Source organism: Chelonia mydas, chromosome 10 (assembly GCF_015237465.2).
Source record: "Chelonia mydas isolate rCheMyd1 chromosome 10, rCheMyd1.pri.v2, whole genome shotgun sequence".
Lineage (NCBI taxonomy): Eukaryota > Metazoa > Chordata > Testudines > Cheloniidae > Chelonia > Chelonia mydas.
In genome coordinates, this window is record NC_051250.2 from 51541031 (window position 1) to 51563864 (window position 22834).

Here is a 22834-nt window from a genome sequence, read left to right on the forward strand (position 1 = left end):
AAGCAACTTACTCCGTCCTAACTCTGTAAGTGTCTACACTAAAATTTCACTCCCGCCGACATAATTCACCCGCTACACCGACTTAATAACTCCACCTCCACAACAGGCGTAGAGTCAATGTCAATGTAGTTAAGTCAATGCAGTGTCAATGCAGGTCAATTCAGTTGCTTACATCTACTGTTGCTGGCTTTCAGAAGCCATCCCACAGTGCCCCACATGGACAGTTCTACTGGTGGAAGCACTACTGGTGAGGTCCGGCATCGCCGACACAAGAAGCAAAGTGTACACACGCACAAGCGATGTAACTGCTGTGGTGGCCGTATGCTGACATTAGGTCAAATATATTTTGTAGTTTAGACAACCCCATTGTAAGTAAAAGAAGCTACTACCCTTCCACTGCTTCAGTTACTGTCCTTGAGGTAGAGACTGCTAAATCTTTCCCACTTGGTGCACAGGCTGCTTCTCAACAGCTCCAACTGTCCTTTCATCCTGCTCTGACTACTGATCTATGTCCGGCCCCTTGGGTGTATGCATTTCATACCTCTAATGAGCACGATAAAGCACAAACTCTCCCTTATCTCTAAAAAAAGAAAAGGAGTACTTGTGGCACCTTAGAGACGAGCAAATTTATTAGAGCATAAGCTTTTGTGAGCTATAGCTCACTTCATCGGATGCATGATGAAAGCTTATGCGCTAATAAATTTGTTAGTCTCTAAGGTGCCACAAGTACTCCTTTTCTTTTTATGGATACAGGCTAACACGGCTGCTACTCTGAAACCTCCTTTATCTCTCAAATCCAGCCCAGACGCCCAAACCGTACAAGTGGCCTCCACTCCACTCTAAAGCTCTACTTTTCTTCTCCCAGCCTCCTTTCAGACAGCCCATCTCAGGCTGCTCCATGGCTCTCCACAGAGACTTGCAGGCACACTCAGCTTTCTCACTGTTCTGAGTCATAGAGCACTGTTTTGGTAGCCTGGTCCCTTTTCCCTAGCAGGTCCTGCTTCCAGCCAGCAGTCACATCACCCCTTAGGAACTACAGTTACTAGATAGCCCTTGCACAAGGGATCTGTTGGCACAGGTCAGCCCTTAGAAAGGGCACAATATTCTGTGAGAAAAGGATCAAAAAGGACGTTGATAAGGGTTCACAGAGGAGCCACAAGAACGACTAAAGGATTAGAAAACATACCATATAGCGATAGACTTAAGGAGCTCAATCTACTTAGCTTAACAAAGAGAAGGTTAAGGCATGACTTAATCACAGTCTATAAGTAACTCCACCCCAGTGGACTGTGACCTTGATGTGGTGGAGCAGCTTGAGTGCCCCCATGATCCTGAGAGGGATGCCGTCGGGAGTCTCGCACTCCTGGCAAGGTCACCCAAGGCAGCAATGTCGAAGGTGAGGTTCCAGAGGAACAGCAATCCAATCCCCCCTCCAATCAAAGTCCTCAACGACATATCAGGCAGGTGAAAGCTGCAGCAGCATAATCGTTTTTGTCTCCTTGCCATTGAATTATGATCCTCATGCTGTCAAGCACCGTGTGGATATTGGTATGCAATGTTGTCTCCACATTAAAAGAATTTACACACAGACATCTTCCATATTCAATCAACTCCCAAAGCAGATCATGTTCTCACAACTAAGCCATGGCCAATAGACAAGGGGCAGGCACAAAAAATAAGCGTTTCAAGGACATCCATTCATGGGACAGTCAAATTCACGGGAAACCCAAACCCTCAACCAATCAAAATGGAAAAAGACCTTGTGGCAAGGATCCTAATATTTTGAGATCTAATGGAAACGATAGGAAATGGGAAAACAGGGAAAAAAAGCACTGCAGCTTGACTCAACAATTCAGATCGGCCCCTTCCACTGGGAAATGTCTGCCCCAACTCTGACAAGATCTGTGGGTCCCAGATCCATCTCATTAACCATCTGAAGATCTACCAGCGATAAATGGTTATTCATTTTATGAAAGACAATCATCCTCGAACACTGAAAGATCACTGACCACCACCATAAATAACTACATGGGGAACAAGTATTTGATAACGGGTTCCTCAGCTTAGCAGACAAAGGTATAACATGACCCAATGGCTAGAAGTTGAAGGTAGGTAAATTCAGGCCAGAGATAAAGCGTAAACTTTTAACAGTGAGGGTAATTAACCAAGAAACAATTTGCCATGTTTTCTGGTAGAGTCTCCTCACTGGTCATTTTAAAATCAAGATGGCTATTTTTTTTTAAATGTATGCTCTATGAATCATTTTGGAGAAGTTCTATAACCTGTTATACAGGAGGTCAGACCAAATGATGACCATGGTCCCTTCTGGCAATGAAATTTATGAACTTCAGGTTGAGCATGGATTCTAGAGAGTGATGAAGTGACACCAGTAAAAAATTTTCCAGAAAGGTCTCTTACAATTAAACTCTTCCCTGCAACTATGGTGAAATTAAAGCATTGCTAATTTAACTGATCTTACTCTTTTGGAAATCAAGATAATCCAAAGCCCTCAAGACAGACTAGTTGAGAACAGATTAACATGGGACACATTTCAACTAGATAAACTGAGCTAACTCCAACTTCGGTGTGAGTTGCATGTGCTTACACAAAGGCTGAATTTGGCCCACATGTACAGAAAAAAACCAGACTTCAGTGGACACTAACTCTAGAATCAAACTGTTTTCAGAATTTCTTGTGCCAAACACAACACTGTGTAGGATGAAGAGATGAATCCTTTTATAATGAACCATAATGAAGCTTTTTAACAGCTACATGACCAGTTCCAAAAGGAAATCCTCCCACACAAAAGTTAAATCTTACTGATTCTCTGCAGAGTTTTTGTCTGCTATTCCAGAATTTCTGTAGTTACAATAAGTGCTCAGGGTCAGTATGGATTTAAGTAAGTAAATTAAATTCAACTTTTAATAATAAAAAAATGATATAAAATTTAGTCATTGTATTTGGTTAACTATTTAAGTACGTCATTTGATCTCTATTAAGGTAGCAGTATGTCTGTTTCCTTTTACTTACCTTGGTTCCTTGGCATTTCTGCTAACTTCACCAAGAATATTTCATGTTAATTATCAGCCTGTGGTCCTTGGTTTCATTTTATTTAGGAACACACAGGCCTAGGGGACTGTGATATATCATTAGCAGACTCTCCAAACTCAAGCCTGGGAATCCAGGCTTCCACTACGTAAAGTGAAGACTTGGGGCTGATCAAAAGTTTTCCACCAAATCTTTCTACAGGTTTCATTTTGATTAAAAGTGAAACTCCCCCGTCCCCAATAGCGTCTACTTTTCGTTGAGTAACTTTTGACTGACAACCAAAACACTTAGAGTACGTCTGCACTGCACATTGGGCTCAGACACAGGTTTAAGCCCAACCCTTCTGCCATGCACACACGAAACCTTCTGACGCATGCCAGAAACTCTTAAAGACTTGGTCCTGCAGCCTTGCCCAAGAGATATGAGTCTAAGCCCAATTCCCACCATAGCATGGGTCCAAGCCCACTCATTTTGCAGTGTGGACATAGCAGAAACCTGGGCTTGTGCTCATGTTTGGAGAATCAGCTAATGCTACTCCACAGTCCTGTAGGCCTGTGTGTCCTAACCCTTCTATCCCAAACTTCCCACTCTATTCCCAGGAACCAGAAGCAATCTCCTGCTTCAAATACAGCTGCTCAGCATTTAACCATGCCTTTCCATATATATTGTTCACCTGTAAACCAGTTAATTTATCATGCATTAGCTATGGCCAGCACTAAGAAGAAGCCCTACAGCAAGTGTGGCTAGCTGGCAAGAGGAACACAGCTGAATTCTAGTAAAACTGTGGTATAAGGAGAACAAGACCCATGACTTCAGCAAAAGCACAAGAAATCCTTTGAGCACGTGTACAAAAGTACCAGGGAGAGGCTGGTGGCATTGCCAGACCATTGACCAATGCCAGGAGCTCATCAACCATCTCAAGACCCACTACTACAAAACCGGGAACGAGAACTACACCTCAGTGAACTCCCTGTCTATTATAGGAGGATTCAATTCAATTCAATTCAATCAGGTGCTGGGAACTGTACCAAAAACAGAGCCCACAATGCTGTATCCGGGGTGGCACACTTATAACCCCACAATCAGAGGCACCTTCTGAGAAGAGCTTGCAACTGCCAGATCTAGCACTCAAAATAACACAGGTGCTGGCACTACGGTCCATACTCAGAGGACCTCTTTGGGGATGATGCAGAGGAGCAGCCCACAGCTGAAGAGGCAGCAGAAGCAGCACCACAGCCAGAGCCTTGTATGTTTTGGCCCCTATAATTTTTTGCTGTTAATAAGAATGGGAAGGGTTTCTGGGTTATGTCCAATTAAATTATTATTCCAAACAGGAGGTCGTAGTGCACATCTGTTGAGGGCGGAAGCCACGCCACTTCCCTAGCACCTCTCCCACCACATGGGATACAAAATGGATATCGAGAAATGGGGGGGGGGAAAACACACAGTTCAAAAGCATTAGATTTTTTTACAACTTATTGTTAGAAAGATGAATTGGGGTATTAGACGTATGAACCTTACATTCTCTTTCCTGCAAGTACAGCACAGCTTAGAAATGAGCCACTCAGACTACCCACAGCTGAAGTGTCTTGGGTTGCTTGTACTGTCAGTCCAAACAGTAGCGGGGGATGTATTTAGTCCATGGCTGCCTATATCATGAGCCCACATGGTAGCAAAGGAAGTATTTAGTCTAGGGCTGCCCGTTAGGTTTGTGCACGAATGTAGGATGCTTTAAAGAAGGCCATAATGTGTTTCCATCCTAAAAATCAGCACCTTATTGACTGTGCCATAAATTTCACCCATTGCTTGATGGTGATGCATGCAAACTTCTCATGGAATAGGAACTCAAGAAGGTTAGTTCAATTCTAGGGCAAGGCATAGTGATTAGGGCAGCCTCTGTAGCTCACGAGCCTCCTCCATTCGCAGGTGTGATGGCCAGTCACCAGATGTGGAAAAATCTCCTTAGTACAGATGGATGTCTCTCCTCTGTTGGCCTGGAAGAGATAAGCACACTTCCACTCAGACACCTCCAGCAGCACAAGGTCCTCCAGAGCTTTCCCTGCCTGAAAGGATTATAAAATCATTGCTAGTGAAAGGGATCCTTTTCTTAAGAATCCCTCCACCCCCATGAAAATACTGTGGGGGATTTATAAATGATTTTCGTTGCTTTTGGTATGTGCATCTTGCTGGAGTATAAACCTAAAATTATACAGTCTTGCATTGCACAGATTTGTACAATGTAAGCTCATTAATAAAGTTCACCTTCCCCTCGATGTGGGAAAGATATGCAACAGCCTTTGCTCACAGAGCTAAGATTTTCCACAGACACTTCACTTAAAGGCACACTGGGGTTTAGATAAAACAAGTTTATTAACTACAAAAAGATAGATTTTAAGTGATTGTAAGTTATAGCAAACAGATCAAAGCAGATTACCTAGCAAATAGACAAAAAAATTGCAAACTAAGCCGAACATACTAGATAGATAGGGTGAGAAATTGTTAATTCAAATCCTGACTGATGATACAAGCAATCCACCAAGTTTCCATACAAAGGCTAAAAATCCCTTTAGCCTGGGACTGGCACTTCCTCCCAGTTCAGTCTGTTCCTCAGGTGTTTCCAGGAGTTCTCTTCTAGGGGGAGAGAGGCCAAGAAATGATGTCATACCCCATCTTATATAGCTTTTCCATAGCTTGGAACAGAGGATTTCTGCCATAAGTTCCCAGTTCAGTTTGTGGAAAAGTAAAGGTACCAAATGGAGGTCAGTGTCATGTAGTCTGGTCACAGCAGCCATTACTCATGGGCTGGCTGAAAGGTTCACTGGAAGGCTAAGCTCTTCCATGTTCTACTGTCTTTGCCGATGGGCCATCAGCACTGTCTAGCTTTAGCTCCTTCACTTTTAGTATCTGAAAGGCTACTTATGGGTGTCGCCCAGAGTAAGCACAATTGAAATACAGATAGTCAATATTCATAACTTCAGATACAAAAATGATACTGGCACACAAAATAGGATAATCATATTCAGCAAATCCTAACTTTTCCACAGACACCTCACCAGACACATTTTGTACCAGATGCAGCATAATTATGTCTATCATATCATATATAATTATAATACTATGAAGAATATGGGGTGCAGTGTCACACATTCCTCCACACTTGGTTCAATCGTGGCCCATGTATGCAAAACGCACCAGAAGGGCCAAACAGAACAAGGGAGAGAGACTGTTCCAGAAACACTGAAACTGGTATGGCGACAGTGTACGTAGTTTGACTGTTTTGCACTTTTGTTCACTTGATTTCCTAATTTATCCTGGTATTGAGTACTGTTCTTTACATCCTGATGGTAGTTAATCTGCCTTCCAGGTTTTTACATTCTTTACATGCATGCTTTACAATAAAGTGTTCAATTTGCAGACACAACTACGTAAGTGGGATTTATTCAATTTATTACAATGGAACTTCATTACAGTATTCCATAAGCTGGGGTTGAAGTACACGACCAGTTCCTAAAAATGCCAAACATTTAATTAAATAACATTCCCGAGCTACCCCAGTCCCAGAAATTGTAGGAGGACTGTGGCACATTTTAAGAATGTGATAACTACAATATGTCTGTTTTTTTCCATGCAAAAGTTCCAGAGTCACTGCAGGTGATTCCCGGTCCACATAATGCCACTGGTCTGTGCTCATGGCTTGGCTCCAGAAACAACAGTCTACATATAGGGAATCTGCGGTCATTGCAACAGGCATGAGCAGCCTCAGCCGCGCTGCAGCTACCACGTCTGTACCCCTATGAGAGTTGCCTTCAATAAGACATATATCAGTGCTGAAATGTCCAGCAGCAGCTCAGAGATGCTCTCCCAAAATAGGAGTGAAAGTATGAACAAGAGAAGTTCTTCCACCAGTGCAGGCTCCATATTGCTGGCTCCGGTTCCAGGGAATGTGTAAAATGACTCAGAAGGATGTGTTCATGGGCTAAGGGCATTTCTGGTGAAGTGCCATGGGATGGACAGACAACTTCTCCCATAATACACATGAACTAAGCCCCAGACTATCTACAGCTAGTGAGGATACTAAGAACCCTGAAATACATCCTCAGAAGCCATAATGTCTGACTTGTGTCTGCAGAGCACAGTATGGATGCACTGATAGGGGTATGAGGCTTGCATAGCACTCAGCACAGATGCTTGAGCCTGAGCTAGGAAAGATCAGGTCTGCAGTCACAGGCCACATGGACATGGGTTTACTGTGCAGAGTAGACGTAACCCTTAGTTTCAGAAATGCCTACTGCAGTGTCTCACAGGCATTTATAATCCAGCTAGGAAGCCTGGCCCATAGAGAACACTGGGAGCATGAGGCACCCAAATTACATCTCCCATGAGGTACCATGGCAGCATTTTCTAAATGAAGGTTACTGCTTTCAATGGGAAGTTTGGGGCTGAAAAGTTGAAAGTGTTCTGTGGGGGAAAAAAAAAAAGTCTTCTTCTGACCAGCTCTGCAAAGGATAGTATCATTTCTCCATTTTCTGTGCTATGTACTTGTTTTCTGGGTGCACCATTATTCTGTTAGTTTTCAACTTGACCTTCAAAAACAAGGATTTAAGTAAATCCTCTATACTCTAGCAAGTTTTTGTATTTAATCAAAGTCAGGTACCACTGTTTTACATATCATAAGATTCAAACTATGTAATGCACAAATTGCAAGATAAATTCTATGGCTTGCATCAAGCAGGAAGTCAGATTAGATCATTACTATGGTCTCTTCTAGCTTTAACCTAAAAGAAGGGTTGGATGAGCAGAGTAATGGCTAGACAGGAAACCTGTCTAGTGGGAAGAGCAGAAGGGTCTGAGTCAGAATAGCTAAGATCTGATCCAGGTTTGGCCGCAGGCAAGTTAAAATCACTTCCACCTAACCACACATTTTCACAGAGAAGCCATCCTTGAAGCAAGCCCAAGAACTGTTTTGCACTCATAGAATCATAGAATATCAGGGTTGGAAGGGACCTCAGGAGGTCATCTAGTCCAACCCCCTGCTCAAAGCAGGACCGATCCCTGACTAAATCATCCCAGCCAGGGCTTTGTCAAGCCTGACCTTAAAAACTTCTAGGGAAGGAGATTCCACCACCTTCCTTGGTAACGCACTCCAGTGTTTCACCACCCTCATAATGAAAAAGTTTTTCCTAATATCCAACCTAAACCTCCCCCACTGCAAATTGAGACCTTTACTCTTTGTTCTGTCATCTGCTACCACTGAGAACAGTCTAGATCCGTCCTCTTTGGAACCACCTCTCAGGTAGTTGAAAGCAGCTATCAAATCCCCCCTCATTCTTCTCTTCTGAAGACTAAACATCCCCAGTTCCCTCAGCCTCTCCTCATAAGTCATGTGTTCCAGTCCCCTAATCATTTTTGTTGCCCTCCGCTGGACTCTCTCCAATTTTTCCACATCTTTCTTGTAGTGTGGGGCCCAAAACTGGACACAGTACTCCAGATGAGGCCTCACCAATGTCGAATAGAGGGGAACGATCACGTCCCTCGATCTGCTGGCAATGCCCCTACTTATACATCCCAAAATGCCATTGGCCTTCTTGGCAACAAGGGCACACTGTTGACTCATATCCAACTTCTCATCCACTGTAACCCTTAGGTCCTTTTCTGCAGAACTGCTGCCGAGCCATTCAGTCCCTAGTCTGTAGCGGTGCATGGGATTCTTCCGTCCTAAGTGCAGGACTCTGCACTTGTCCTTGTTGAACCTCATCTGATTTCTTTTGGCCCAATCCTCCAATTTGTCTAGGTCCCTCTGCATCCTATCCCTACCCTCCAGCGTAGCTACCACTCCTCCCAGTTTAGTGTCATCTGAAAACTTGCTGAGGGTGCAATCCACACCATCCTCCAGATCATTTATGAAGATATTGAACAAAACCGGCCCCAGGACTGACTCCTGGGGCACTCCACTTGACACCGGCTGCCAACTAGACATGGAGCCATTGATCACTACCCGTTGAGCCCGACAATCTAGCCAGCTTTCTATCCACCTTATAGTCCATTCATCCAGCCCATACTTCTTTAACTTGCTGGCAAGAATACTGTGGGAGACCGTGTCAAAAGCTTTGCTAAAGTCAAGGAACAACACGTCCACTGCTTTCCCTTCATCCACAGAGCCAATTATCTTGTCATAGAAGGCAATTAGATTAGTCAGGCATGACTTGCCCTTGGTGAATCCATGCTGACTGTTCCTGATCACTTTCCTCTCCTCTAAGTGCTTCAGAATTGATTCCTTGAGGACCTGCTTCATGATTTTTCCAGGGACTGAGATGAGGCTGACTGGCCTGTAGTTCCCAGGATCCTCCTTCTTCCCCTTTTTAAAGATGGGCACTACATTAGCCTTTTTCCAGTCATCTGGGACCTCCCCCGATCGCCATGAGTTTTCAAAGATAATAGCCAATGGCTCTGCAACCACATCTGCCAACTCCTTTAGCACTCTCAGATGCAACGCATCCGGCCCCATGGAATTGTGCTTGTCCAGCTTTTCTAAATAGTCCCTAACCACTTCTTTCTCCACAGAAGGCTGGTCACCTCCTCCCCATGCTGTTCTGCCCAGTGCAGTAGTGTGGGAGCTGACCTTGTTCGTGAAGACAGAGGCAAAAAAAAGCATTGAGTACATTAGCTTTTTCCACATCCTCTGTCACGAGGTTGCCTTCCTCATTCAGTAAGGGGCCCACACTTTCCTTGACTTTCTTCTTGTTGCTAAGATACCTGAAGAAACCCTTTTTGTTACTCTTAACATCTCCTGCTAGCTGCAACTCCAGGTGTGATTTGGCCTTCCTGATTTCACTCCTGCAAGCCCGAGCAATATTTTTATACTCATCCCTGGTCATTTGTCCAATCTTCCACTTCTTGTAAGCTTCTTTTTTGTATTTAAGAGCAGCAAGGATTTCACCGTTAAGCTAAGCTGGTCGCCTGCCATATTTACTATTCTTTCTACACATCGGGATGGTTTGTCCCTGAAACCTCAATAAGGATTCTTTAAAATACAGCCAGCTCTCCTTCACGGAGACACAAATTGGAAGTTAGATCACACCAGTCACTACCTCCACTTCCTAGTTTACCATAGTGGCTGTGAAGCATGGTGCCGTGACACCAAGTAGATCAAGCCCAAATGAACAATTAGTCCAGGTACCAGGTGCTAGACTGGGAACTTCGTTGTGGTTAGAAGAACACCTTCATCTTTGGTTTCTCTCCTTCTAACCTATACAAGAAGGAACCAAAACCCTACCAAGAAAAGTGATAAGCGGAGACCACGGAGTCCAGCAAGGGAAGGCAGATTTTAACAGGTAAGCAGAGTTTGAGCCAATGGAAGTATATCAGGGACAATTCAAGAGTCAGATCAAAATATATTGGTATTACCAGTGCAACTTTATCACCCAATCTTTACTTCAACTTTATCTGTACAGTCTGTGCATTGATTTAACAGTCCCCCTCAAGCATGGGCACTCAAATCAGCTGAAGAATATCCACACACAAAGCTGTACTAGTCTAACTACAGCTTTGTCTAGACTAGGATTTAACAAGTGTGATCCAGTTGCTAGCTTAGTTTAACTCACTCATCTAAAACGCAAAACTCCAGCAAAGACAAAGCACTTGTTATTCAATATGTGCTAACCTGGCTGAATTAGAGACCAGGCTTCCCTCTAGGTTTAGTTAGCATGATGCCACTTAGTATTTAGACAAGGCTTGGTTCCGCAACAGGAGACTGGGACTTGTTTGAGGGTTTTTTTTGGTAAACTAACTGGCATAAAAACACAAATAGTGCTCAGTCTGGCCATATTGTGGCTGGTTCCCCAACTCCGCCCCCGATCCTCCCACACACTCCTGTGCTTTATTAGTGTGTAGCATTAATACCAGAGAGACGTACAGTGGCTTCCAGAAAATGGGAGGAAAAACTCCTGGTGTGCGGCTAAATAAAGTTAGTTGCACAGCAGATGTATAAGTAGGAGGAGACTGCTGAGAAATTCTTATATTTGGACCAGACTGAGAACAAACATTAGCACCCTACTCCTGGGAAATGGTTCCACCCATTGCGGTTCCTGGAAAAGCTTCAGCCACTGGATGCACAAGAAACTGACAGTTCACAAGATCACACTGTAACGGTCCTAACTTTCACCCTCACCATCGACAGTAAGAGATAATGAAGCAAAAGGTGTCGTGTTTCCAGAGCCTGGCTCAGACCGCCACCAACAGTAACTTGCTAATGGAAACCTGGAGAAGCGAGACAGTGTTGTTACAAGACAGCAGGAAGGCTCTCTTTTTCCTCTATCATGGATCATTTCCCTGCTAGATGTCAAGAGCTCCCTTATAAACTAACTTCAAGGAAGGAGAGGATTTGCTAATCAAATTGCATAAAGACTCATTAAAATAACAATCAACCATAATTACTCTGTGTCACTGAGAGTAATTTGACAGCCATCAGATAACCACATGCCTCGCTTAATTCCAACTGAAAATGGTTTTATATATTCTTTCCTAACTGGAGGGGTGTAAGACAGCTTACATAAGCAGAGATTCAGGAAGCTGGTTATGTATTCTCCATCTGTGCAGTTCTTCAAAGAGATAACGTAATCCTCTATAGACAGCCTCACACTGAACCACTAACTAATATAATCAGCATCAACTTGGCTACAGTTCTGTAAAATAAGGGCTGATATTCAGGCCAGCTTTGTGGACAACGAGGCTTGGGATCAACACACAAATGCATATATGCAGTTGAGCACACAAATGCAATAAACTGTACAAATTGCTAGCCCAGCCATCTAAAAGGTTGTTTGCATGCACATTCATAGTAGTGACATACTACTTCCGAGTACCAGCCGTGCTAGTCTGTATCCACAAAAAGAACAGGAGTACTTGTGGCACCTTAGAGACTAAGCTTTCGTGGGCTACAGCCCACTTCATCGGATGCATAGAATGGAACATCTAGTAAGAAGATGTGTGTGTGTGTATATATATACACACATACATACACACATACACACACACACACACACACACACATACAGAGAAGGTGGAAGTTGCCATACAAACTGTGAACGAGCCCCTGATGGCATGGCTAATAAGCTAATAATATGTCCACATATTTATTCAAGTGACATCATCATAGGACCAAATCACATTAGCCATGCCATCAGGGGCTCGTTCACCTGCACATCTGCTAATGTGATATATGCCATCATGTGCCAGCAATGCCCCTCTGCCATGTACATTGGCCAAACCAGACAGTCTCTACGCAAAAGAATACATGGACACAAATCTGACATCAGGAATCATAACATTCAAAAACTGGTAGGAGAACACTTCAACCTCTCTGGCCACTCAGTAACAGACTTAAAGGTGGCAATTTTGCAACAGAAAAGCTTCAAAAACAGACTCCAGCGAGAAACTGCTGAGCTTGAATTAATATGCAAACTAGATACCGTTAACTTGGGTTTGAATAGAGACTGGAAGTGGCTGGGTCATTACACATATTGAATCTATTTCCGTAAGTTAAGTATCCTCACACCTTCTTGTCAACTGTCTAAATGGACCATCTTGATCATCACTACAGAAGTTTTTTTCTCCTGCTGATAATAGCTCATCTTAATTAATTAGCCTCTTACAGTTTGTATGGAAACTTCCACCTTCTCTGTGTGTGTGTGTGCGCGCGCTCATGCATGTGTGTGTAGCCCACAAAAGCTTATGCTCTAATAAATTTGTGAGTCTCTGAGGTATCACAAATACTCCTGTTCTTTATACTACTTCTGGTTTCACATGCAAAATCCACAGGTTTGCAATTCTGCACCGAACAGTAATTATACTGCACTGCATCTCAGTGCACCATATAGCATGCATGTCTACAGCAACAAGTTATTCAATACAAACCCACCTTCTTAAAAACAAAAACAAAAAAACCACAATTCTGGACATTGGAAAGTAGAATGGATTTCACCTGTACGCTGGAATGTGACACTAGCTCACCACTTGCATAGAAGAGAAAGTTTAGATTTCAGTCGACTCTAGGACTGAAAAGCCTCTTTACGGCATTCTCCCATAAAACCCTGTGAAATGCCATCAGAACACTGGGAGCCAAGGGGAGCTTTCTTAAAAGATTGATTAGTTTATTGTGCTACATTCTTGGGCACACAGCAGCTAGAAGGAACTCAATTGCTTAATTAGCATCTAACGCTTAAAGCAGCAATTATCCAGTAGTTCACATTGACCATGTTAATTCCAAATTAACATTCAATTAACACATCCCACTAGTGCAACTCCAAGAGAGCTTTCCAGGCATTTCTACTATGGGAAAATCCATTGTATTTGGAGGCATCACTTTAAAAATATTTCAACCATCTATCAGGTAACTAAATTCACTTTGGCACATTCTTGAATAAGCAGTTTAATCTCTTCCCCAAACTGAGCAACATCACTTCGCTTGTGTTGACTTAATTCACATTCAGCCTGATGCTAATTCTGTTGTCTACTAAAAACTATTCACTTAAAATTTGACACCAGTAAATGTAATAGTGACTCAGCCAATCATGCTAATAAAACGAACTCACTGCCAAAAAAGAAACTTCCTGCTTTCTTGGTATATTTGTAGAAAGATTAATATCCTGTCTCAATGACTTTCCACTCGCTTTGCAAAGTTAGGTTCTCAAGGCTGGCTTGTCTGCTGTGCTACAGGGATCAATTTAGCTGCTGTACCACAGCCCTCTTCTCAGGTTGCACTACTATTTATGTCCAAAAAGCAATACATGTGTTAATGAAAGCGGTTATATTAAACATGCAAGTTCTTAGGTAAAGGTCACATGGCCTAAATTAATCCATGGTCACTATATAACTTAGACACTGGTGTGAGAGCACTCCAATATCTTATATGGTCTCCTTTAATGGCAAAAGGTCAATACATATGTTACATAAATGTTCATTAAGATCAGAAGGTTACACCTACTAAAGGATCTAGGTCCCATTCTCTTGTCATGGGGATACAGCTTTTTTGGAACTGGACTAGGCAGATCAATGGTCCTCCAACTTTTTCCTGTAATGGAACCTGTCCACGCCCCCCAATCCCTCTCAGAGTGACAGCCAGGAGTGGGGCTAGATGGCGGTCAGGAGCCGGGTCCAGGAGCAGAGCCACAGCTGGGGCCGGGAGCCTAAGGCCAAGGCCAGGACTGGAAGCGGGGTCAGGGGCCGGGGTCAGGGGCCGAGGCCAGGGCTGCAGCTGGGAGCAGGACGGGAGCGAAACTGGGGGCAGACTGGAGCTGGGTGGTGCTCCCTCCCCGCCCCCCATGGGGGCTTGTCCAGGCCACCGCATGCCCCCAAATGTTGCTCTGCTTCCCCATTGGGGGATGTGCCCCACATTTGGGGACCACTGAAGGAGATGAAATTATGCCAGAATCTCAACAAGTAGACTCATCTCAGTTTTCATTTAAGGCCCTTGACCATTAAAGGACAGAAAGTCAATACAGAGCATACGAACAACAATATTGGAACTGAATAACGATTCTGGACACCTAACCTGAAAAACCTCACATGGCCTGATGTATAAAAATGCTGAGCACTCACTCTGAAAATTAGCCCCTCTAATGCACCTTCAGTGGGGCACCAAAATAATTACTGGTAACTCTAGAAAATGTCTGTCGTACCTGTCTTGTGGGCAGGGGATGTCATAAGTGATAGCCTCTCCATTAATTAAAAGCCTTACTAAATATTCAGCCCTTCAGATGGCCATAAAGGAACACTTAGCCTGAGGGCCACACAGTGGAGCTAGTAAATAGCAGCCTGAAGGGGGAAAAGCCAGGAGCACCTTTTTCGCAATATCTCTTTAAGGCGTACAGTCTCCAGCACTCAAGCCATTCAAGAGCATGGTAGCACCATCCTGGCTGCTTGTGGACAGTAACCCAACAGTTTAAACAAGCCACTATACTACTTAAGAAAGCACTGTCCATGGCTACTGAAATAGCTGCCTTGCATGAAGCCAACCCACTACACTGAGCGGAGTTCTGGCCCAGAGCTTTGAAAAATCAAACTCTGGGCTGAACTAAGTTTATTTCGGTGTGCAGGGGGAGAAGCATTCCCTAATTTAAGTACACAGACTAATACCAAGTTAACAGTATTAGCAAATTCTAGTTGCAGGTGTACCCAGTGGATACTGGAACAGATACACATGCACAGTAAGAACATGAACATGTTCAACCAATACCATCTACAAGGAACATTATCAGGCCCTACATCTCAATCAGCAAACATACTTTGAGCCTTAGAAAAGAAGCTTGAAAGACTATAGAAAGGAAAAGAGAAGAAAACAAGTACTTTGGGTTAACAACAAGGAGCACAGAGCAGTAACAGCAGGAAGTAAACTAAGCTTCTAAGAAATTGTTCCTCAGAGATCCTTATATCTATGGGTAGAGTGTCAGGAAGTCAAGTCAGATTGTCAAAGAAGTTAAATTTGACAGAATACAAGAGATGGATGAGTTGAGTGTACTGAGATCGGAAAAATACAGAAGGTTAAAACGTAACAGCCAAGTTCATAGTGTACTACCAAAATGGCTTAAGTAGCTCAGAAAGTAAGACTGTGTCTACTTCAACCTCTCTCCTTGTCATTCAGATGACAAAGTATCTCTTAATTGAGCATCAATCTGTTGGAATAATGCATTAGGCCAACTCGTGATGTGTGTGTCTTCACTCCCCTTGTTCAAGCAGACTCCATCCACATCAATGGAAGTTTTGTTCAAGTAAGATCTGAACAAGGCCTTCAGTACTTAGCCCTGAAAGAGCTCTATGGTGTTTATAGCTACAACAGAAATGTTATTGGCTTTTCTGCTCAAGTGAAGGACTCCCTTGACCTTCTGGTAAAAATAAAGGTCAAAGAAATAGAAGCTTTGTCTCCCTAAAACATTAGCAGCAGGCCCGGCCTGGCAATGCAATGGAAGGACAAATGAGCTGAAGGATAGAAGATGATTACCTATAAAGTAACAACTGTCATCAAGAGCTGCTTCTGCTCAGGGTTTGCGAATGGGTGCAACAGAGAGGAATGTTAGGTACATAACTATAACTGGTGGGTTTATTCTGAGAGGCTGGTCTGTCTGTCTCTCTCTGTCTCGTCCAGAGTTTAGTAGCTATCTATCTAATTCCATTTATATCTAATATTAATAATCTGGCACTTGAGAGCCAGGTAAGTAGTAAGGATTTGATGCAGGTCAGGATTTAACTGCCTGGCTGACCAATGTCAAAAGGCTTGCACAACCCTTACCTGCCCTATTGCTTGTCACCAAGTTTTTCCATGAGAATGAACACCAGCTAACGTATCAACATCTATTTGAAAGCTTTTCATTAACATAGCTGGAGGGATGATATTTTGGCAGAGCACTGCTCTCATCTGATGCACATTTTTCTTCACTGCTTGTGGTCTACTGTCTTGACTAAGATATGAAGAGTATTTCAGATGAGCAACAGGGAGTCCAGCTACTGACTGGGCTTTGACTTCCACTGTTACCTAACTTATAAGTGATTTCCAGACATGGCCAGTAGCACTTCCAACTCTGAGTAGTCTTTGAGCAGCTCAAGAAGTATATATGCGGCAGTGTAACAAAACAGAATCACAGAGCCAGAGAAATGTATGGCTGGAATGGACTTGAAGAGGTCAGCTAGTCCATCCCCCCCAGCACTGCGGCAAGACCAAGTATATCTAGACCAGGACTCGGCAACCTTTGGCACACGGTCCATTAGGTTAATCCACTGGCAGGCTGCGAGACATTTTGTTTACATTGACCATCTGTAGGCATAGCCCCCACCCCACAGCTCCCAGTGGCCGCGGTTCACCGTTCCCGGCCAATGGGAGCTTCGGGAAGCAGCGCAGGCTGCGGGCCTATTTCAGTGTCCTTTCACCTAAAATCCAAGCTGCTTTAGCATTCCTGATTAATACTACACTTCATTGAGCATTTGACCAAATAAAATTACCCAGACCCAAACTCAATTCTGGTCTATGTTCCCTACATAGTCAAGTGAAAGGAAATTGACCATCAACTGGCTAGAAAAAGCCAGTTTAAAAAATAAAAAGGAGAAGAAAGGAAGTAGTGATAGGTAACAATAAGCACTCTATTTAGAATTGGACAGCTATGAGAGAAGTTTTAGGTCCTCTTTCTTGGAACTGTAGAAAGTTAAGCAGTTTGGGGGAATGGAAACTTGTTTGCATGTAAATTAGTAGCACTGCATATTACTGTAATACTACTGAAGTTTTTCTTTTGATAAACAAGTTTTTACAGTATAGTTCAGTAAAAGCACTTTTTTAGTCCCATCTCCTCCAAGGGCTGTCCCAGCATGCACTATCCTGATGTCACCATGAGCCCCACCGGATTATTGAGCATGCTCAGGGTGGCCAGGGACTCAACTACATCAGAAGGCCTGGCAAAGCTTCTTAAATGTTTCACCCTTTTGGGGTTATAAACACCTAGTGAGCCTTTTTTTTTTTTTTTAAACCGGGGGTATTTTAATTTCTAGGATATTCGACACAAGGTATTATTACTAACCCCAGGGTTAAGTATTTTTAGTCAGCTTTAAACATGCAGTCAACTGCCATACTTAACTTACACCTAAGAACAGTACTTGCTAGCAGTTCACAAACACACAACCCCAGACTGCAGTGCATCTTTCAAGAAGCAAGACTGCATTCTACTGGCAAGCTTCCTAGAACTCCATTTAAACAGAAATCAAGGTCAGTCAGTCACCCTTGGGGAATTAGTGATATAGCAAAAGCTTCAACAGGACAATGAAAATTTTACGTGCAATCTCAAAGTTAGTCCAAAGTGTGCCCCTGCAAGCCAAAAAGCCAAGTAACACAAGGGCACTATTGGAGTGGGACATTCAACGTTAGTCTGTAGCCAATTTGGGTGGAGTATTCAAGGTAAGTTTCCTTCACCAATTCAGTATAGATATGTGTGGGGTTTGGTTTGGTTTTTTGTTTGTTTGTTTGATACTACCCTCCTCTCTCTTCAATTCTTATTCATTATATTAATAGCAAACTTAACTCAAGGGAAAGGTTAAACAATTCTTGAAGCCAAGTAGATACTATTTAAGGAACTCTTTTAGACACCTGGTTTTAGTTTAATCTATGTATGCACTGGGAAGAGAAAAAAAGTCAACTTCTATGCCGGCAAATTCAAAACTAGTCTGATTTTTCACTTTCCTGAAGTGAAGGTTGTTTTTTCAGACTGGGAAATTTCCAGAGTTCCCTTAAGTCTCAGGTGTTTTAAGAGTAAGAGCTTTAGTTTATGGTTTAAACTATGATACACAAGAAACTTATTTTAAGGTTCAGGATGTATAAGTTGCTTCCTATTCACACAGCAAGTAAGGATAACTGTATACAATATAATGTCCAGTTCCCAGCTGAATTCAGGAGTAGTCTGAATCAAATCAATGATTCATTAAATCTGTACTCATGTTGCTATGGAGATTCCAGGCATACAATTGCAGGTCTACAGATCCCAAATGAAAGACTCCTAGATCAGTTACAAGAGGTGTCTTCCTGTACTCACTAGAGATAGCGGATAGCATGGCAACTATGGATTCTATCCACAAGTGAAATCCACAGCCAAGACTTAGGGTATTCATGTGATCTATTTTACTATACAATTTAATCAGCGTTTCAAACAAATACTTGATTTCCATGTGACGTTAGCAGAAAGATGCTGGAACCCTCCTTCCTTATACCACAAAACTGAAGAAAAAAATTGAAAAAAGACAACCTGAAATTTGTTAATTTTTTTCCTTGGCACTGGCAGGTAAAGTCAATATAAACGGTCATCGCTGAGAACATAAAATACCAGTATGGAAAGGAATACTTAACCCTGGCTCAAGAAAAGTAGTCTTAAGGAAATTTTTTACCCACGTGAGTTTTTGGTTGTTCATGCTTCAAATCACCAGTCTTCAAGCACCAAATTCTGAAATGATGCAGGAAAGCAGGGTGGATAAAAATCAATGATTTTTTAAATTTTTTTTTAAAAAATCTGATTTTTTAATTTAAATAGGATTTTTTGGGGGGCAGGATAAACTGCTTTTTGAGGAAAAAAACTTATCCAAAGATCATTTTAATTAAGATACATTATAGCTCAAAGATATCTCATCATGGAATAGGGATTATAAAATTCTAATTCTATAGTATGAGACACTATATCCATGTAATGTTTTCTAAGAAAAGTTTTGTAAATGAGTTCCAACAGTCCATGGATTAGGGACCCAATCTTACGGGGTTCCACAGGCTTCTGTATAGTTTATTTAGGTTAATCTTTCTATCTACCCAATGAGACTCGGTATCTTCTAGACTGAGCACTATCAGAGATGCTTAGTTTTGCAGTTCTCAAACTGTGGATTTGTGTCTCCAGAGGTAACATGCTTGTTAACAACAAAAATGTTTTTAAATACATAAACAATATGTAGAGGTGAAAAATAACAGACCACAAACCTACTGTCCCTCTGCAAATCTGTGTACACAGAGTCAATCCCTTACCTCTTTCTAAAAGTGCAAAGTTTCAAAAAGTTCAATGAATAGAAGATCATTGGGGGCAGAATCTATCTGGACAAGGAGAAGAAGTCTGGAGATAAATGTGAGAAGCGAGGGGCATATGCTTCTTTTGTTAAAATATTATGTTTGCTGTTGAAGAAAAAAATCCAGAATACTTAACATTGTTGTTTTAGTTAAATAAAACAATTTAAATGTCTGTCTGGTGATGTTCTCCTCCTAATACAGCATGGCAAGAAAATCCTCCAAATATTAATGATTAACCTGTTGAATTGGAGATAGTTCACCTCCCAGTGACTTCATAAATATCTGCTTCAATTACCTTTGGTAAATGAAATAACCAAACAATCATTCATTTTCTGATATAGCTGTAAAACTAATCTGAAAAGTTGTCAAAATAAATCACTGTTTAAAAATGTATAGTATGTACCTTCTAAAAATGAAACCTACATCTATCTCCGAGTGGTGAAGAACATGCATTAAGGTTGTAACAACCAACAAGAAAGCACTCTTATGTAGAAAACCATGATTAAATCGAGTCTTCCTAACTAGTGATTTAAATCATGATTTAAATCAAATCCACCCTGCAGGAAAGCCACAGCAATAGGTGCTGCAGAAGAGTTAGTAACTGAAACCATGCTGATTTTATGGCTACCTGATAATTCTTATCTCCACAGATAGTCTCAAACAAACCAGGCCAAAAAAAAAAAAAAAAAAAAAAATCACTTACAGACATTTCTGGCACTAAATGCATTATCTGTGCAGCTCACATTAAAGCTTAAAAAAAATCCAAATCCAATGAAGTAGGAAAGTAATCCCAGTTTCAAGTAAGGCAAACTGGCACAGAAACATTGAGTAACTTTCCCAAGGTGACATGACACTTTGGAAGTGCCAGTAATACAACCCGACATCTCAGCTCCCAATCACTTGAGCCACAGTTTGGACATCATGTCTTTGACATAATATTGTCTCAATCTGCAGAGTAAGAGTGTCCACACAGAGAGCTTGTGCAAAAATAGCTATTCCACTTTAAATTCACAACCTAGCTATTCTGCACTAATTTCCCTGTGAATATCCCAAGCAGGTAAATCCTAAGTATCACATACACAACTGCCATTTGATTGACTGCTCTTTGGAGACAGTCCTACAGTCTTTTTTTTTTTTTTTTTTAATTTAAGTATTTGTTTGAAACATCGGTTTCACCACCACTTCATTTTTCTGTACCTGCTGCCACTTCTCCAAGGAGTATTCATTCCCATGTAGCATGCCTACTCTTTCCAACTATTCTACAGCAACACAACACAGATTGCAGGATGAAGCCCAAGTGCATCCCTGAGCAATTGTTCAGCAAATGCCTGTATTCTAAGTTACTTCGGGTAACAAAGGTGCAGCTCAGCCTGTTACATAAAATTGCTATCAAGGCAAAAAACAAAACAAAACAAAAAACACCCAAGTGGGAGACAGACTAGTCGGAAAGGGATTCAGTTAAAAGAACTATGATATGGGATCTTTTTACAAGCCACTCGTACCATACCAATTTCTCAGCACAATGGACAAAAGAGAAAAATTCATCCTGTTTTTCAATCAGTATACTGCAGAGTAGACAGGCTATTAGAGCAACAGGACTATTTCATCCGCCATGCTTTAAAACTGAGGTCCACCAATTCAACTATCTCCATGAAAGAAAGTGGACTGGAGATGGGTTAGGGAAGCAATTTAAAGATACACACAAAGAGGAAATAGTGGGGAGTAACTGACAGAGCATGGGGAAGCAAGAGCTGTCAATGGAACTGATGAACAGTTAATAGTGGAATGAGCAGAGCTAAGATAGTCCAGGACACTATTATCCAAGTGTCATATCTAGTGTAACCAAAACCAACAGTTTATCTGCCCCAACCATGGCTTGTGGTGACTATAAAGCCATGACTGACTCAGTTTCTAAAACCCATAGACTTTGGAGTTAGCCACCCACAGTCCACAACTAGGCATGTTTACACAATCTGCATAGCAATCGTTTTCAGATGCAGAATAGATTCTACCTAAAATCATAACATTAGAGTGTTGTAATGTTCTGATGTACTAATGAATGCTGCAGTTGGTTTACACACGGAGTTTCAAAGAATTAAGTTAGGGACAAACATACTATGCTAACCTAGAAAAGACACAATCATTCAAGCAATTTGGAACACTGCAGAGTCAATTAGCTGTCAGAAATTTAAAGCATTTAAGAATCTCAAACCATCTGGCATTTACAGATCACATTTTGTTTTGTATTTGTTGACAGCAAAGCCACCTAACTACACGTATGTAGCTCCAAAGCCGATACATTTTTTGTATTAAAAGCACCAATACCATAACATATACAATTATTAAGGAACACTTCCAGTCAGTGACGGAGATACCCAGTAACGAACTCTGGATTATCAGACTCAGTTGTATCATATTAGTAATTCTAAAATTAACTTATCTATTATCATGCTATATTCCCCTTCTACTACAAATTTTAATGGGTTAGGAAGTCAAGTTCTTTTTCAAGTCAAGTTAAGATCATTTAGCAAAAGGAGATTACAGTATGAGAAATATCCAGATTTTAAATGTTAAGTGGTAGAGTTTTCTGTTAAATTATTTCTTTAAGCCATGAAGATATAATAAAATGCAGTTTGAAGAGTTAATATAATTTATGCTATCAGCATTCTTAAAGCTCAAGTACACCACTGTTGTGTAAGCACTAAGTAGTGTAAGTAACTCATTCTGTCACCTGTGGCTTGTGTTATATCATTTGCTCTCATACCCACTCACTAGAAGCACATCACCACATCTAACTAGCTCCTTCTTTAGCTTTTAAGACATACACATTCGCCTTTGAAGATAATTATGCATACATTTCAAGAGATATACTATTGTACTTACGGATTCCTTCAAACTGATCTGGGCATTTAATGGAGCGGAACAGACCAGCAATGCAGTCCAGGGGCAAACAAGATCTGGATGTTATCCCACAGCAGAGCACTGGTGAAATAAAAACACAGTAAGGATTCCATTTAAAGACACAGTTTAGTAACTGGTTTCAGAGTAGCAACTGTGTTAGTCTGTATCCGCAAAAAGAAAAGGAGTACTTGTGGCACCTTAGAGACTAACAAATTTATTTGAGCATAAGCTTTCGTGAGCTCACTCACTTCATCAGATGCATTCAGTGGAAAATACAGTGGGGAGATTTATATACACAGAGAACATGAAACA

General features: G+C 41.7%; 1 protein-coding gene across 3 annotated transcripts in view; it reads right to left on the minus strand.

Annotated features, from left to right (window-relative positions):
- The window catches only part of TLN2 (talin 2), a 342088-nt gene that overhangs the window by 260272 nt on the left and 58982 nt on the right, over positions 1-22834 (minus strand). For all 3 annotated transcript variants that reach the window (XM_037910906.2, XM_043523668.1, XM_043523669.1), the window contains exon 2: positions 22505-22603. The gene's annotated coding sequence lies outside the window, so the exon portion shown is untranslated. The remainder of the gene's footprint in view (positions 1-22504; positions 22604-22834) is intronic.